The sequence below is a fragment of the Octopus bimaculoides genome, chromosome 16 (genome assembly GCF_001194135.2).
Source record: "Octopus bimaculoides isolate UCB-OBI-ISO-001 chromosome 16, ASM119413v2, whole genome shotgun sequence".
Classification (NCBI taxonomy): domain Eukaryota; kingdom Metazoa; phylum Mollusca; class Cephalopoda; order Octopoda; family Octopodidae; genus Octopus; species Octopus bimaculoides.
Genome location: NC_068996.1, coordinates 43999609 through 44005724, shown reverse-complemented (window position 1 = coordinate 44005724; position 6116 = coordinate 43999609). Strand labels below are relative to the sequence as shown.

The following is a 6116-nucleotide window of genomic DNA, read 5'->3' as shown; positions in this document are numbered from 1 at the left end:
ATACATACATGCATACATGCATATATACATACATACATACATACATACATACATACATACACACATATATATACATACATACATGCATACATGCATACATGCATATATACATACATACATACATACATACATACATACATACATACATACATACATAAAAGTCTGCAATACCTTCTTAAGATTTAAAGGATGATGGCTAAAACAAGATGCTTTCTTTCTCAACCGAACAAAATTTACCCTAAATTAAAAAGAGAAAGAAAAGAACATACATACATACATACATACATACATATACACGTACGTACATACGTACAGATATACACGCGCGCAGAGAAGGCAACTATACCAGGAATTATATACAAACAGCTCAAAAAAAATTTGCAACTCGTAAAAAGCTAAAGTGAAGAAAGCAAAATGGTGCACGAGCATAATTAGAACACACACACGTTTAGGAAGAAAATGAAAATAAAAAAAAAAACATTATTACACAAGGCGTGGTTGTGTAGTAAGCTGCGTGACACTTTGAGCAAGAATCTTCTATTATAGCCTCGGGCCGACCAAAGCCTTGCGAGTGGATTTGGTAGACGGAAATTGAAAAAAAGCCCGTCGTACATACATACATGTACGTATGTATTTTAACAAAACAGCAAAACACATTTAAAATACTCCTGAACACAACTACAATACTAATAAAGAAGCATGTGTGTGATTTATTCTTTTCTACTCTTGGCATAAGGCCCGGAATTCTGGGAGAGGGGGCCAGTCGATATATCCACCTCAGTACGCAACTGGTACTTAATTTATTGACTCCGAAAGGATGAAAGGCAAAGTCGACCTCAGCAGAATTTGAATTCAGAACGTAAAGACGGGTACGAAATACCGCTAAGCATTTTCACCCGGCGTGCTAACATTTCTGCCAGCTCGTCGCTTTCCTGTATGAGATATATTACAGCTCGACTGGCTGAAAACGGACATCCCAAAGAAGACTACTAAACCCTCCTACGCAATTCAAACCAACATTAGCAAACACAAGCACACAATTTCTGTAGAATAAGATAACGGGGTAACGCCATTAGTTGAAGAAATTAGGAAGGTAAAGGAGGAGGGTGGAACAATAATAAACTGAAATAAAATAAAAGAAGATGAGGAGGTTTATTTTACATATACTTAATCTCTTACATCCACGAACTTTTAAAACTCTTGAATCCTTAAATCTATCACGAAAATTAAACCTCCTCATAATTCAATTTATCTTGTTTTATTTAAATTTTAATTCATTCTATTTCCTCCTCCTCCTTTACATTCCAAACCTCTACTCCTAACGGCGATACTCTGTTATCTTATTATACTCTAACCATGATGCCTGAGATATACCAACACAATATCAGGAATATTACAATCCAAAGACTGTGATTGGATGCATAGCATCAATAAGTGTAACAGCTGTTCCGTTCGGGTTCGAACCAAGTTCACTTTGCACCTTCCAGAATATCCCATTCTACATACACTTTGAGGGAACTTCTACGCTTTCGCTTGATCTGCTAGATATAAGCAAATTCTATCAAATTATATTCCGTTTTGGGTTGTTGTTTTTTTTTGTTTTTTTTTTTTAAAGAAAATCTGATATTTTCGGAAAATGTGGATATAAAGAAACTATAATATGGGATGATCACGGTTGGAAAGTTCTTTGATCACAGGTCTGTTAAATTAGGTCTGATCCTGAACTAAATAATGGCAAGAACAGGCACCGTCTCATATTTGATGAAAATATTAAATGATGCAACAAAAGGATGGAAGCACGATGTGCTGGACACGGCTGGACTGTCTTAGTAGCATTGTGAGTTCCCGGTCGAATCAACGCACTGGGCCTTATAGTATTTACTTACTGACAGCAAGCCACGTCATAACATAGACCAGTATTGGGCCCCTAGATCTGTAATACTCCATCCCCCAGCCCGCCCCGGACCACTGCCGAGAGTGCCCGTTCCTTAACATGGTACTAGCTTTGGGGTGATTCGTCGGTGTTGGAAATTTTATAAGCTTATATACCTTTTTCTTTTTTTTTTGTTGAGTAACACTTTGGAGTTTGAAGCTGTTGAATTTGTTCCAATTTATGAAATTTACTTTTCTAAATCATTCGACACGATCTGAAATCATTCTACTCTTTTACTTATTTCAGTCATTTGACTGTGGCCATGCTGGAGCACCGCCTTTAGTTGAGCAAATCGACCCCAGGACTTATTCTTTGGAAGCCTAGTAGTTATTCTATCGGTCTCTTTTGCCGAACCACTAAATTACGGGGACGTAAACACACCAGCATCGGTTGTCAAGCAATGTTAGGGGGATAAACACAGACACACACACACACACACACAAACACATACACACACACACATATATACATATATACGATGGGCTTCTTTCAGTTTCCGTCTACCAAATCCACTCACAAGGCTTTGGTCGGCTCGAGGCTATAGTAGAAGACACTTGCCCAAGGTGCCACGCAGTGGGACTGAACCCGGAACCATGTGGTTGGTAAGCAAGCTACTTACCATACAGCCACTCCTACTTTTGTATTTGTCACCTAATGCTTAATGGAGTTTTCTAAATGATAAGCAGAATTTACTGATTTATCTGTTGTCTCTAACGACTGTAAGACTTCGGTAATGCTTGCATTAAAATAAACGCCTTGCTGATCGCCCCACCACATACATGTATAATTCCGAGTGACAAGGAGGGAGGGGTGATTGACAGGTTCGGACGCCCACTCATAGCTTCATGGCTCGATACAAATACAATTCTTATCTAACATCTATTTTAATTATGTAATTTTTCGGGGTGAAGGTTGCACAAATTATGCAGATAATGGTGGATCCATATCCTCTTCAGTGGACATTCTCGTCAAGCCCATGATGTATGTATGTACAGGACAGGACCTAGGGTTGCTGGCGCCCAGGTCAAGCTGAACTTCGGCGCCCTTACAAGTAAAATTTTTTAAAATTTTTACAAGGTGAAAAAATGAAAATGAAGACTAGATAGCACATAGCGCCCCGGGCAACTGCCTGAGTTGCCGGTACCTTGAGCCGGCTCTCTGTAAGTACGTATGTATATATGTATGTTTATATAGTGAAGGCGCATGGCTTAGTGGTTAGAGCGTCGAGCTTACGATCGTGAGGTTGTGGGTTCAATTCCCGGCCCGGGCTGCGTGTTGTATTCTTGAGCAAGACACTTTATTTCTCATTGCTCCAGTTCACTCAGCTGTAGAAATGAGTTCTGATGTCACTGGTGCCAAGCTGTATCAGCCTTTGCCTTTCCCTTGGATAACATCGGTGGTGTGGAGAGGGGAAACTGGTATGCATGGATGATTGCTGGTTTTCCATAAACATCATTGCCTGGACTTGTGCCTTGGAGGGTAACTCACTAGGTGCAATCCTATGGTCAGTCATGACCGAAGGGGCTCTCAGCATGTTTATACACATATACGTATTATGGGCGATCCTTCGATATTGGTCTACAGCGTGTCGGTATGAGAAGACGCGGTCATTCACCCTTTTTTTCTAACCTAGCCTCGTTAGCTACGTCATGAGGGAAGATTGCATGGATGAATGACGTCAGGTACCAATATCGAAGGATTGCCTGTGTTATGTAAAGATAGATGTACGTGTGTGTGTGTGTGTGTGTGTGTGTGTGTGTGTGTGTGTGTGAATGGATCGATGTACGTATGTTTTTCAAATTTCACAGTCTGAATAAGATTCTACTCAAAAACATCAAGTAAATAATATCGTTTATTGATATGTGTTTTGAATCTATTGATATTAGGCAACGAACATTTTTGATTTCACAATGGATACACCACAACATTCTCAAACAAGGTTAAAAAGGGGTCGAGAACGAAATAGGGAGTCATTCTCCTGTAGTCGCAAAATATGCTCTTGTGATGTCTGTTAATTAAATTGAGGACACCGAGTGTTCTTGCCCACGAGGCACTAACCCTGTGCGTTGCTACGCTAACGAGTCTGACTTCCACGCGTTGGACACAGCATGCAATTAATTTAACTGCTGTTATGTCAAGATTTACAGCATGTATGATACTAAACGAAGGAATGACATTTCCGAATCTATGGATCCGCAGGTCGCAATTAGTCGTCCAGCTGACTAATTACGTTCCGTCATTAAACTGTTGAATCAGGATCATCGCGATGACAGCCTTTGCTAATACCATCGCGACAGCGACAACACAAGATTGTACATTTGTGTTAGAAGGAAAACAGAATCATTTAGAAATTAAACAACTTAGGGATGCCAATAGCATAAGATACCATATGTTTAGGACGAATCCAGGTATAAAAGTTACAGGGAAAAAGCCACGGTAATAAAGTCACAGGAAATAAGTCACAGGGGTTTTGTCCAGTAGGGTTTTGCCCGGGGGGTTTTGTCCTAGGTGGGGTTTGTCCGGATCCTATAAATTAACTGTGACTTTATTACCGGCCGCCATAAATTAATTGTAACTTTTTTCCTGTGATTTTTTTCCTAGTCAAAATTGTGACTTTATTTACCGGTCACCGTTTAGGACGTGTGTGGGCCATTGTTTTCATGTAAGTAGGAGGAGTATTTGTGTTTATGTACAGGGCGGGAAGTGCTTTAAATGCAAGTATGTTGTATACATAAAACCATTCCGTTTCCAATGAGAGGAGAAAATAAAATACATTAATGGTCAACTTATTATGTTCCTTATAACGTTCCTGCTATTTATTTCAATTTTTGACCCTCTCAACCACAAAACAAACAAAATCGCAATCCTTGGCGGTTATGTTCGTACTCAATCACGTGGCTAAAACATAGGCAACATTAAAAGAAAAAAAACATGTATAAATGACTTCTTTACCGAAGCCGTCAATATGTGTTTTGTTTTTAAGGATGCCAAATCATTCCTACAAAAGTGTTAAGAAATAAAACCCAGGTATGTCATTCCTGTTGGTCGCCTTTCGCTCAACATACAGGACTGGCAAGCCGCCATATTGATCAGATTTAATTCTATATTTTTTTCTCTCGACATATTTGTTGATTATTCAATTTATAAGAATACAAGAAAAATGACGAAAAGCGAAACAGCGAAAGGAAAAGGCAAGAAGAGAAAAGACAAATAGAGAAAGTAACAAAAATATTCTGTTTTTGCTTTCATGAAATCTCATAATTCTAATTTTATCACATTCTCACTTTTTTTCCCAATACATTCACACATACATTCACACACACACACACACACACACACACACGCACAAACACACAGATCTTGCAATCCTTCGATATTGGTACATTCACCCACACAACCTTACATCATGACATACATAAAGAGGGTGAATAACATCGTCTTCTCTCACCGACACTCTGTTGACCAATATCGAAGGAATGTCATATACTCTCACACACACACACACACACACATATATATATATATATATATTATATATACATATATAACATGTTTGCCCGGCCGTATGTTATTTACTGTGCATGTCTGTTACATAGGCGTACACGTGTGTTGCGTAAGTGCCATACGTACATGCGCGACTACATGAATATACAAGCATATACAAGCTGATATAAGTGGTGAGAGGCAGAAGACATCAAATAGTGAATGACATCAAAATGAAAAAGATAGGAGGAACTGAGAGAGACGAGAAAGAGGGGTGGACACAAACAAGCAGATAGATAGATAGATAGATAGATAGATAGATAGATAGATAGATAGATAGATAGATACGAAAACCATATTTGGGTCCGAAAAACATATTTTGATTTGTATTCGAAACCGTATAGTTATTCCTCCTCCCACCACTCAGCGCTTATATTTTCTTTACTTCCTCGTACTTTCACTTTCGTTTTGACATATACGTACATAAACATAGATGTGTGTGTGTATGTATGTATTCGTATGTGTGTGTATCAATATTTATGTATGTGAATACGTGTGATATGTATATGTTGTGTGTGTGTGTGTGTGTGTAGTGTAGGACAGTATTGACTACGTTTGTGTATTCATTTATATACGAGGGTAGTCCGGAAAGTAATGCAATTTTCATTGGTATTATTTTTTACTCACTTTCATATATATA

General features: G+C 38.6%; 1 protein-coding gene across 1 annotated transcript in view; it reads right to left on the bottom strand.

Annotated features, from left to right (window-relative positions):
- Positions 1-6116, bottom strand: part of LOC106880967 (uncharacterized) — a 42664-nt gene that overhangs the window by 36201 nt on the left and 347 nt on the right. The gene's annotated exons all lie outside the window — the stretch shown is intronic.